We start from the raw sequence: 12620 nt of genomic DNA on the forward strand, positions 1-12620 counted from the left end.
TTGCCAGCACAGCCACCCTGCTGCGTGATTGACAGCCTAGCTGTAAGAATGGGGGAAGACTGCATAAAAAGCAGGTCTCTAGGTTTGGAAAGGCAGAGTTGCCACTGGAACAAAAGAACCAATGAGGAACTGGCAGAAGAGGACCCCCACAATGACTGAACCGCCCGGTGAAGCCCTGCTGCAGGTCCGAATCTCCAGAATCCTCCAGGAAACCTCTTCCCTTGAGCTGGTGGGACCAACCAGTTCGCCCAAACTACAAGCCAGGACCCCTGCTCTGGTTGAATTCACTGTAAAGAGCTATAGTGGCCCGGATCGCCAGGAGAGTCAGACCCTGCTTGGGTTTTAAGGAGCGCACCTTTTATTTGTTGCTTTGCTCTGCTGCTGGTTTCTTCCCTGGGTAGTGCAGGCCCCTCCAGTCTTCATACTTCTTGTCAGTCCGACAGTGACTTCAGGAACCATGAGCCTGCAGGAACTACCAGGAACGTCCGCCTCAGCTACTGCTCTTTCTCTGTTTTAAGGTACTGTGCAGATCCGGTTATCCATTTCGTTCAACCGCGGTGAAAGTCTTTGAAATCTTTCTCCAATCCGAGGGCTTGTCCTTCTCTTCTCTTTGAACTAACTTTTGTATCAACCAACCTAGTCCGGAAACCGTGCCACAAACTTTACTGCAAACTACCTTGAACTGTGTGAACTTGAGCAAAAGACTTTTGACCCATTGACTTTGGCCCTAAGCCTTTTCTATCTGATCTCCTCACTGAAGTTCCTCTTGTTCAACTGCCCTTAATACTTACCTGTTGGTTTGATCTAATTTCTAATAACTTTGTCTTTCCCTCCCTTTTAAATTGCTGGAGTGCCATTTTGCTCCCACTTCATTTTGTGAGCTTAACTTGTCTGGAATTTAAGGAAAGTGGTGTGGTGTATTAAGAGTGTGGTTTTCTACTTGCTTATAATAGTCAATGCTATACAACTGAAGAGTGAAATAAATGTATATTAATTTACTTGAAAACCTTGAGTCAGTGTTGGCCTGAATCATAGTAATTGCTGTCCATTGTGTAACTATTGATGCTGCTCACTTACTCTTGAGATAAGTCTGGCTGCTCTGTTACTGCTACCACTATAACTGTGTATTACAGGCGTGTATCAAAAGTGAAATTGTACTGTTACTTGTAGTCTTAATTGTGTATGGTGTTCCCAAAGGGTACTGCATATAATTCTGCCTAACAACAACATCGTTATGATCCCTTTCTTCCAGATGCTGGAAAGGGAAAGGGAAGGGATCATATTTGCAAATTATGCAGACACCCATTGCGTTATATCTCTATTTCAGGATCCCATGTGGAGGATGAAAAATTCATCAATTAAATATGTTTAAAAAATCCACTATTGGATAGTGGCTAACGGTTTAGCCATCAGTAGCTCTAAAACAGAGCTTCTATTAATTGGGTCAGAGACTAACTCGAGAAGTTGGGACCCAATTATAAGACTTTTACTATAGATAATTGTAAAATTGATGTCATGAGTAAAGTTAAAACTTTGGGCATCTATTTAGATAAAAATCTGAACATGAAGGCTCAGTTAACAGCCTAGTCTCCTCGGCATCCTACTTCATTAAGCTGTTTCGCTGTCTTAGAACTTTCGTATCTGAAAAACTCTGAAACTCTAGCAAGGGCCATTATTGGATCCGAAATTGATTATTGTTGTAGCCTCCTTGTAGGCTTACACTTATCAGATTTTCACCGACTCCAGGTTTTACAAAATGGAGCTGCTAGAGTCATCAAATGTCTTACAAGAAGAGACCATGTATCAGATGCACGCAGAACTTTGCATTGGCTTCCTGTGCAGGCCACAGTCTCCTTCAGGCTACTCCTTATTATCAGTCAGTGGTCGAAGTGGGCGGGAGTGGTCAGGAGCGGTGCTCCTCTACTTCTTTTAATTAAGTTTTACTGTTCCTATACTTTTATTTTAAAAAGAAACCGTTCCAGAATGGTTTCATTTTAAAATAAAAGTGTAGGAATAAGTTGACACGTTCACTTTTAGTGCAATGCACTGAGCGTTCCCCAAAACATCAGGAGCATGTGTTTTGGGGTCTGTATTGTGCATGGGAGGGGCGCGGCGATGGGGTTTGTGGGAAGCGGTGCAGACCAGTAGGGAACATCCACTACTTCTTTTCGTACACTTCGACCACTGCTTATTACACATAAGTGTGTCCACGGAACCTTGCCTGCCTATCTTAAAGAAATTATCACTTTTAAGAAAAACACCAGAACCCTTAGATCTGATGAGTCGAACATGCTTAATTTTCCTCATTTCAAGACCAAGAAGTCTAGGGATGCTTCCTTTGCCTCCGCAGCACCACATAACTGGAACTCTCTCTCTCTCCTGTGCTCTTTTCATAGATTTCTGTATTTCATCTATTGGACTTGGCCCTTCCATGATACTGCCTTTTCTTCTTATCACCTTTGTGTTTTTTCGTCTGTCTGTTTTGAGTTTGTGTTCAGCGCCCTTAAGCCTTAGGGTACCTGGCGCACTATAGAAATTTAAACATAAACATAAACATGTTCGGAAAACAAGGGCAACGTGCAAGGTGCACTCCACGGCTGGAAAGTTTCTGTTTCTCAAGCAATTGACATGCATTTCATTACTCCACACCAGTCCTCAAGGGAAACTCAAGGGAAAGGAACCTGAAGGCAGGACAGTGCACAATGGAAACGCATAGCTCAGTTCACGCGACACCAGTCTTGAAATGCAAGTTTAAACAAGTGCAAAGCATGATGTGTTATCCTGCCTTTACTGTAGAAGTAGAATATGCATGGGTCTGTAACTATACCTAAAATCACATTGGCTGCAACAATCCATCTGTCCTGTCAAGCCATTGTCTGCAAACTGTGGTGATGCATTCCCTGTACCTAGTGGGAGTCTTCAAAAGGCATTCTGGGAGCTGTCTGTTGGCACAACCTAATTCCGTGCAATAATACCAACTCCTAATGAATTTTAAAAAGTCACTTTTCACTGAGGGCAAAAGAAAATATCCTGTCAGCGATGAGTGGATGTACCATGAGCCCGCTATACATTCTCACGCTCTATACTAACTTGAAAGTAACCCCAGTTCTCTATTCTTACTGGCACGCATACATTAAAAGAGATGCAGGAGGAATACCGCAACAATGGCCTACTGGTACAGCGGTCAAGATGATATCAGTGCGTCAGAATGGCTCACAGACATTTTAGCTTAGACCAGTGATATTCAAACTTTTATGCTGAGCTCCCACTCAAGTTAAAATATTGCTGCCGGTCCCCATCAAAGGCTATAATTGCTTTTATTTTCTATTGAAAGCCATCACCGTACTCCTTTTTTGAAGGCCCTTGCGTGCCTAACCTGGACATTCTTCAGGCCTCCATAGGGGAGGCAGCTCCATAGTTGGAAGTCCATCGCTTAGACACCCAGGATTTAGAGTCTCCATTCACTAAGCGGAACTGATGGTATATATTGGTCTCATGGCTATGCTTCGGGGCATCGTGAGAGTTGGTATGCCTCGGATGTTGGTGGGGTTGCACTAGTCGGCCACATGCATACCTCAATTGTGACTTGGCACTGTTGAGTTCTTGTTCCCGCACCCATTAAGAGTCATAAAATGGGATGCCATACAGATGTTGTTTGATGGTGGCACTGCCAGGCTGCTCTCATATGCCAGTTCTAGTATAGCATTGTTCATGTGGTTTTCTTGATAGCCGGATTCAAAGTGTGCCACATTGCAACATGACATCCACATACATGTTCAGTCTGCTATTTTTTGGGTTGTGCTTCTTCAAGTATGTGTAACGCTCACCTGACTCCCACGGAGGCGCTGGTCTAGTCTGGGTTGCTGTGGCCTCTTCGAGCGTGATGCGCAGAACTCGGAACACCGACTGAACAGGACCCTCAAATCTTGCTTGTCTGGCCCGTAGGAATATCCTTCTGCAGATGAGAAAGGGGATTAACAGTCCGCAGAATAGTGTGCTTGCTCCCCCCTTCGTTCTTCTCTAACTTCCTCCGAAAACCCCGGTTGAAGCTCACCTTATGGTTTGAAAGGATGAACTCTCCATCCTGCTTCTGGTGCAGGGGCGTGTGTTTGTCCAGTTACTTCACTGGTTTTCAGAATGGCGCTGGCAAAATCCACTTGACTTTTCCGAGCGGAACGCCGTAAGTATGAAGATTACAAAAGTTCAAGTGTAGAGCCTCCTTTTCTGTTGCCTTCCTAACCTGTGATCTGTCCTTTATTTCAGGTGCAGAATGAAGGCGATGCGTTGAGGGATTGAATTGCCGATGATAAACTCAGGTGAGTTAGCGATGGGGGCGATCCCTCTTAATGTCTTTATATTCCTCCAGTAATGTCTTTTGTCCTTTCCCCTTAGGGGCCGGGGTGCGGTACCTGCCAACGAAGCGGCGCCGACCCGAAATGAGGAATGGTCCACCAACAGAAGACCGGTAAGTGTTATGGCGGAAAATTAGGCTTTCCTCATATGTTCCTTCTGCTCACCTTTTGTCTCTTCTTCTCTCCCCTAGGCGCAGAGATGTGGCGACCGGTGCAGACAGTCGCGGTGGAGCCAGAAGAACTCCCGAGGACAGGTGAGTGAAGCGCCGTGCTGCAGCGAGCAACGCGGTGCTTTTAAATGAAAGTATTTTCTCAGGAATGCTGGCGTGAAGGTTCCGGATGCAGGTAAGAAGTTTGATAAAATTCTTGGTTTTCACCTTTCTCTTCTCTTCTTTCCTTACAGGTGTTCTAGGATCGAGGCGGGCGTGGCTGGAGACCAGATGCAGGAGCAGACACGGTGAGCGTTCAGCTGCTTGGATGCAGAACAACGCGAAGCATGAGCTACTGTCTGGGCGTGGCTTAAATAGCCCCCAAGGTAGTTCCAGGTAAGTATCCTTCCCTGGCCACGCCCGAGTGGAAAAATAGTCCCAATGAAAAAATAGTCCCTTTCAGGTCTCAGGGAGGCCTGAATCTTGCAGCATGGTCTGCATCAGGTAAGAGCACAAAACACCTTCCTTTATGAGCCTGGCGCCTATGGCGCCAGGACTGATGTCCAACATGAGCCTGGCGCCAACGGCGCCAGGACAGAGTCCAAAGAGCCCCTATAAGGGGCCGCTGGGCTTTTAGCCGGGGGCATGATGCCTGCTCCCAGGGGTGCTGGGCCTGGCCTGGTGCTCCGGGGGTAGGCATCGTGACAGCACTCACCCCCAAGGCCCCTCCCAAGGTCGTTCCCTCTGGAGGTTTCAGTTTGTTTGGGAAATTACGATGGAACCTTTTTACCAGCCGAGGTGCATGTACGTGGTCACTGAGTACCCAAGACCTTTCCTGAGGCCCGTACTCTTTCCAATCAATTAGATAGAAAAGTTTCGATTTTGAGATCTTAAAATCCAAAATGTTCTTCACCTCGAATTCAGGCTCCCCATCTATCTGGATTGGTTCTGGTGGCTTTATTAATCTGGTTCCTGGTTGCACTGGTTTCAAAAGTGACACATGAAAAACAGGGTGAATCCGCATGTTAGCTGGTAGATCGAGCTTGACTGCCACTGGGTTAATTATAGCTTTGATCGAGTAAGGTCCCAAATACCTTGGATTAAAAGTTCGAGGTCCCTTGAGCAATAAGTGTTTGGTAGCCAACCATACTTGATCCCCTATTTGGTATGGAGGCGCCTCACTCCGATGCAGATCAGCATTCTTTTTGTATTTCCCTTTCGCTTGTTGCAAATGTGTAGTTGCATCCTTGAAGGCTTGAGTTATCGTGGAATGCAAATGGTCCACTGCGGGCATTTCAAGGCTCAGAGGTGAGTCCAGGTCTGAAGTACGAGGGTGATATCCATATAGGGTATAAAAGGGGCTTTGTCCAGTTCCAGAGTGTACCAAGTTATTGTATGCATATTTGGCCACCCATAAAATATCCTTCCAATTACCCTCCGATTGGTGCAACATACATCGTAGGTATTGTTCAAGGGTCTGGTTCGTTCTCTCCGTCTGACCATTGGTCTGTGGGTGGTGGCTGGTTGAGAGTCTTACGTCGATTTGTGCCAGTTGACAACACTTTCCCCAAAAATGAGAAAAAAACTAGCTTCCCCGGTCGGAGACTAGTATGGACGGGAATCCATGCAAACGGATGATATTTTCGAGGAATTCCTTGGCTAGGACAGAAGCTGAAGGTAATCCTTTCAACGGAATAAAATGGGCCATCTTGGAAAATAAATCCACCACAACCAGAATAGTATTGTATCCATTACAAGGGGGCAGGTCCGTGATAAAATCTAGTGACAAGGTGTGCCAAGGTGCTGGTGGAATGTTTAAAGGCAGAAGAAGACCGGCGGGTTTTGTCTTTTGGCCTTTGTTTTGGGCGCAAACTCCACAGGACATCACAAAAGATTTAATATCCTTTCGCCAGGAAGGCCACCAGAATTGTCGTTTAATTTTTTCCTCAGTTTTGGCAATGCCAGGATGTCCTTCCATCAGGGTATCATGATGATGGGAAATAACCAGTTCTTGCAATTCCTTTTCTGGCAGAAATAAGTGTCTTTGGAAGTAAGGTAGGCCATCGTTGACTGAAAAGTAAGACCCCCTTTGGATCCAATCCTGCAAGGCTGTAGAGTCCAGGAGTTGTTTTACCCATGCCTGAATGTCTTCAAGGGTTTGTAAAGAGGTTATCCCCAAAATTCTTTGTTCGGGAATTATCGGCACAGGTTCAGAGTTTGTGTCTATTTCTCCCATTCCTATTCGAGATAGAGCATCCCCTTTGCCATTCTTACAGGCGGGGCGGTAAGTGATTACAAAATCGAACTCAGCAAAGAACAAAGCCCATCGGAGCTGATGTGATGATTGAGCCTTGGCAGTTTTTAAATATTGTAAGTATCGATGATCAGTGATCACGGTGATGGTATGCCTGGCGCCAAGAAGATAATGCCGCCAAGCCTTAAAGGCGGACTTAATGGCTAATAATTCCTTGTCGGTGATTGCATAATTTACCTCAGGCGGCGAGAACTTTCTGGACCAAAATGCTACGGGGTGCAGTTGGTGGGTTTCAGGGTCTCTCTGAGACAGGACAGTTCCCATCGCTAAGCTGGACGCGTCGGTTTCGACTACATATGGGAGATCGGGACGCGGGTGCTTCAAAATAGGTGTGGATGTGAATTTAGCTTTCAATTCCTGAAAGGCCTGTTCGGCTTCCTCGGTCAATTCGAAGCGTTTATTTTTTCGCAAGAGTGCAGTGATGGGTTGTACCACACGCGAAAATTCCGGAATAAATCTGCGATAAAAATTAGCAAAACCAAGCATGTTTTGGACACCTTTCACCGAACTAGGTGATGGCCATTTGAGGATGGCATCCACTTTTTGTGAGTCCATTCGGACCCCTTTAGGTGTCAGGATGAATCCAAGAAACTCAACCTCGGTGGTATGGAAAACGCACTTTTCCAGCTTTGCAAACAGTTTGTGCTGGCGCAATTTCTCAAGGACGGCCCTGACATGCTTTCTGTGATCAGATTCCGAAGAGGAGTACACAAGAATGTCATCGATATATACGACAACACAAACATCGATGAGTTCCCGAAGGACATCGTTCATGAAGAATTGGAAGGCAGCAGGAGCGTTGCACAACCTGAAAGGCATCAGCTGGTATTTGAATAGTCCATATTTTGTACGGAAGGCCGTTTTCCATTCGTCGCCTTCTTTTACTCGCACCAGATGATAAGCCCCCCGGAGATCTAACTTGGTGTATACGCAAGCGTCCTTCACCTGGTCAAGGAGTTCAGGGATCAGAGGCAGAGGGTAACGGTTTTTAACAGTTATCTGGTTCAATGCTCAGTAGTCGATACAAGTTCTAAGGTCGCCTTCTTTTTTGGGCACGAAGAACAAAGCCGAGGATGCCGGAGACTTTGACGGGCGAATGAAACCATTGGCTAGGTATTGATCTAAATATTGTCTCAAATGCAGATTCTCAGGTTCAGTAAGGGCATAAATCCTGCTACAAGGGGGTTGTGCACCGGGCACCAGATCGATTTGGCAATCGTACGATCTGTGGGGAGGTAACGTGTTGGCCTGTTCCTTTTGGAAGACGTCCTGAAAGTCTTGGTATTCTGGAGGTAGTTGCATGGAGACAGAGGTTACAGACGCTAGACTAATCTTCAGATTTTCTGGGTAGCAGGTTTGTACACAATCCGGGAAGGTAATTCTCTTCGCTCGCCAATCAATTCGAGGATTATGTGTCTCTAACCAAGGGATTCCGAGAATAACCTGAAACTGTGGAGCCTTGATTACATCAAACACAACTGCCTCCCGATGGCCGTCCAGACCTATAAGTGTCACCTCAGCAGTGGAATGTGTTCGGTCCAGAGGCAATTTCAGTTCCATCGACTGTGGTGATGACATCTTTGCTGGTTTTAGGACGCATAGGGAGGTTAATCCTAGAGACCAATTCACGATCCACATAATTTCCTATAGCCCCACTATCGATGTATGCCTTTATTGCATGCAACCGCTTAGGCTGTTCCGGATCTATGAGGACCATTGGCACAATGAAATGCGAGGTCTGAGAGTTAGTTTTCAAGCTCGGCAAGTGGACCCGCTTGTCGGGCGTGGTCGTTTCCCGAAACAGAGTCTTCATGGTTTTTATCAGCGGCTCCTACCACCTTCTTGGGCGGTTTTGCCGGGCAATCTCGTAGAAAGTGTCCAGAGGACCCACAATAAAGACATAATTGCATCTGCCGTCGTCTTTCACGTTCTTTTTGAGTTAAAGGTCCTTTAACCCCTCCGATTTGCATAGGATCAGAGACATCAGCACCCTTGGGGTAAGCGTGGGTCTTGACCAACACCCGGGTCTCCAACTTGGACCAATCTGCTTTTCTGTTTTGAAGTCTGTGATCCAATTGGACCACTAAGTCTATATATTCTGTGCATTCTTGGGGCGGATTTACAACTTGGGCCAGGACATCTTTAAGTTCTCCGCGTAGACCTCGATAAAATAACGTGATTCTTTTATCCTCTGGCCACCCAGTTTCCACAATTATAGTTGCAATCTATTAAAGGTTGCAATGTAGGATAGGAGGTCCTGATTGCCCTGTCGCAGGGATAGGAGTTCGTCATCCAGAGCCTGCCCCTGAGAGTGTCGAGCAAATAACCTTTCCATGCTTGCTTGAAATCCTTGAAAATCAAGGAGAATTGGGTCATCTTGAGTAACCAGTGGAACTGACCAATCGGCAGCACAGCCACTGAGATATGACAATACAAAGACTACCTTGGTCTGGTCATTAGGGAAGGCCCCAGGTCTGCATAGGAAGTGCAAACGACACTGATTCATGAATACGGCCAATCGTTTGGGGTCCCCAGCAAAGCGTTCGGGTGGGGCCAGAGGCATGCTTCCAGGTAGATTAATCTGCACAGGGTTACTGGGAACCACAGGAGCAGGGTTCCCCCCGGAACCGGGTAGAGGAGTGTGTCCAGCTTGACCTTGCAAAAACTGTCTAGCCAGGTCATCAGTTCTTTCCTTTGATACAATCACTTCCCTCCTGAGAGCATTAGTCTCTTGACGAGCGGCGTGTACTTCGGCCCGTAATTCCCCCAGTAGTTGGGCCAACTGATCAGTCTCAGAAGTTTCCATAGCGCCTGGGTGGGAATTTGTAGGAAGGCTTTGCGTTCTGTAACGCTCACCTGACTCCCACAGAGGCGCTGGTCTAGTCTGGGTTGCTGTGGCCTCTTCGAGCGTGATATGCAGAACTCGGAACACCGACTGAACAGGACCCTCAAATCTTGCTTGTCTGGCCCGTAGGAATATCCTTCTGCAGATGAGAAAGGAGATTAACAGTCTGCAGAATAGTGTGCTTGCTCCCCCCTCCGTTCTTCTCTAACTTCCTCCGAAAACCCCGGTTGAAGCTCACCTTATGGTTTGAAAGGATGAACTCTCCATCCTGCTTCTGGTGCAGGGGCGCGTATTTGTCCAGTTACTTCGCTGGTTTTCAGAATGGCGCTGGCAAAATCCACTTGACTTTTCCGAGCGGAACGCCGTAAGTATGAAGATTACAAAAGTTCAAGTGTAGAGCCTCCTTTTCTGTTGCCTTCCTAACCTGTGATCTGTCCTTTATTTCAGGTGCAGAATGAAGGCGATGCGTTGAGGGATTGAATTGCCGATGGTAAACTCAGGTGAGTTAGCGATGGGGGCGATCCCTCTTAATGTCTTTATATTCCTCCAGTAATGTCTTTTGTCCTTTCCCCTTAGGGGCCGGGGTGCGGTACCTGCCAACGAAGCGGCGCCCACCCGAAATGAGGAATGGTCCACCAACAGAAGACCGGTAAGTGTTATGGCGGAAAATTAGGCTTTCCTCATATGTTCCTTCTGCTCACCTTTTGTCTCTTCTTCTCTCCCCTAGGCGCAGAGATGTGGCGACCGGTGCAGACAGTCGCGGTGGAGCCAGAAGAACTCCCGAGGACAGGTGAGTGAAGCGCCGTGCTGCAGCGAGCAACGCGGTGCTTTTAAATGAAAGTATTTTCTCAGGAACGCTGGCGTGAAGGTTCCGGATGCAGGTAAGAAGTTTGATAAAATTCTTGGTTTTCACCTTTCTCTTCTCTTCTTTCCTTACAGGTGTTCTAGGATCGAGGCGGGCGTGGCTGGAGACCAGATGCAGGAGCAGACACGGTGAGCGTTCAGCTGCTTGGATGCAGAACAACGCGAAGCATGAGCTACTGTCTGGGCGTGGCTTAAATAGCCCCCAAGGTAGTTCCAGGTAAGTATCCTTCCCTGGCCACGCCCGAGTGGAAAAATAGTCCCAATGAAAAAATAATCCCTTTCAGGTCTCAGGGAGGCCTGAATCTTGCAGCATGGTCTGCATCAGGTAAGTGCACAAAACACCTTCCTTTATGAGCCTGGCGCCTATTTTCATTGGCTGCTGAAGGCAAGTGTTGCTTTGTGATTTCAGCAGCCAATGAAAATTACATTTAACAATGCATCAAACGTATACCACAATGATAGAAATGAATCGAGGCACACAGAGGAAACGACAGGTAGGAATTAGAACAACACATACACATGGGGGAAAAGACTACTAACAAGAAAGCTAGATATTCGTACATGAATAGATATGAAATAAGAGAATTAGCTAAAAAGCGTTTTTGCGTAGTTAAGGCTAGCTAGAATAGTTATTGCATACACTTTCAAAATGCCAATATTACTACTAACACCCAGTCCACGGGAAATATCTGAACAATGTAAACAAAGAACACCAGACTGCAATTCAACATTAACCCACGCTATTCTACAGCGCTACTTCACACAGCTCTCTTTCATCACAGTAAAGATCTGGCCCACCTAGTATGGAAAGGAAGTATTGTCAAGTGTTACTGCACTGTAAGATGCGCTTTGACTTGTAGTGTGATATTTTTTGTGACATTTCTTAAATGTTTCATTTATGTTTAGCATTTCCAGATTTAGCTTTTTCTTGGAAGTAAACTGAACTCTCCTTGAAGAAAATCTTTCTAGTACAACGAATAATATTGTACATTATAATGATATTCAAAGCCATGCTGGAGTTCTGTAACATGTGAAGCACAAGGACGCAGCGCAGGCTAAGTCATTTTTGCAGGTACAGAACTTTCAGTTGAGTTTTAATATTCTCATAAGGCACTTTTTGGAGCGATGTTATCCTGTTTAATACCCAAACGGGGATAGTTAAATATGACGAAAGTGGCTTTTCTAGTTGCAATGTAGCAGCATGAATTTCCATGGAAGGTTTTAATGAAACATCATTTTATATGCTTTGCAATCTCTAGCTGGAGTTCAAAAGCAGCATCAGACTTATAATGAAGATGAATGTATGGGACTGGGGATAAGGACCTGGATGGGCCTCAAGTGAGGAGCAAGTATTCAGTACTCCGGCAAATAGCAGACATTTGCCTCAGGAGAAGAAGAGGAGTAAACTTGAGTAATGGATGGGCCATGGGCCCTTGGGTAAGAAGCAAGGCTGGGTCCCAAGTGAAGAGCAAGGATTGTCCTCTGTGGAGGAGCACCCCTTGACCTCAGGTGGGGTGCAGGGGTGTGAAATATGAACATTCACTGGAGAGGGGGAAGAGTGGTCTTTTGGAGAGGAACAGCGATGAACCTATGTCAAGGTGCTGGGATTGGTTACTTTCCGCTGAGAGCGGCGAGGCACCGTCTTTTATGTGCAATGAAGCTACATGCGAGCCCGCTGTCTATATTATCACCATCTAGCCCCCGCATCAATACTGAAGGAGTACAAGATTCCCATATGTACATTACAAATGGCTGATGCATCATCTATAGGATTACTATGATCATTATTGTTGCTGTAAAAAAGGGTGGCTTATGTACTGGAACCACCGCGCAGTCAGCGGCAAAATACCCAGGTTGCCTAATTTTGCTGCCAAACTGCACTTTGTATGGTTGCTATGGCAGTTTGTGAGGTTGTGCAAAGCTTGTGCTGGAATGCGAGGAAGCAGGTTAGACTTGGCAAGTAAGGAACATTCGTGTCAGAAGATAAGGTGCTAAATGCCAAAGGAGAGATCCCGTCATGTATGATTCTTTAGTGTGCACCGCGACACAGTGGTTGCGCCCCTTTGCATTGGTTCTCTAGCTGTGATCCGAACCTC

At 46.2% G+C, this 12620-nt stretch overlaps 1 protein-coding gene across 1 annotated transcript in view; it reads left to right on the plus strand.

The window, feature by feature from the left end:
* Positions 1-12620, plus strand: part of LOC138580434 (bactericidal permeability-increasing protein-like) — a 708711-nt gene that overhangs the window by 103666 nt on the left and 592425 nt on the right. The gene's annotated exons all lie outside the window — the stretch shown is intronic.

This window comes from Ambystoma mexicanum, chromosome 3p (genome assembly GCF_040938575.1).
Source record: "Ambystoma mexicanum isolate Mex_15411 chromosome 3p, UKY_AmexF1_1, whole genome shotgun sequence".
In the NCBI taxonomy this organism is placed as follows: domain Eukaryota; kingdom Metazoa; phylum Chordata; class Amphibia; order Caudata; family Ambystomatidae; genus Ambystoma; species Ambystoma mexicanum.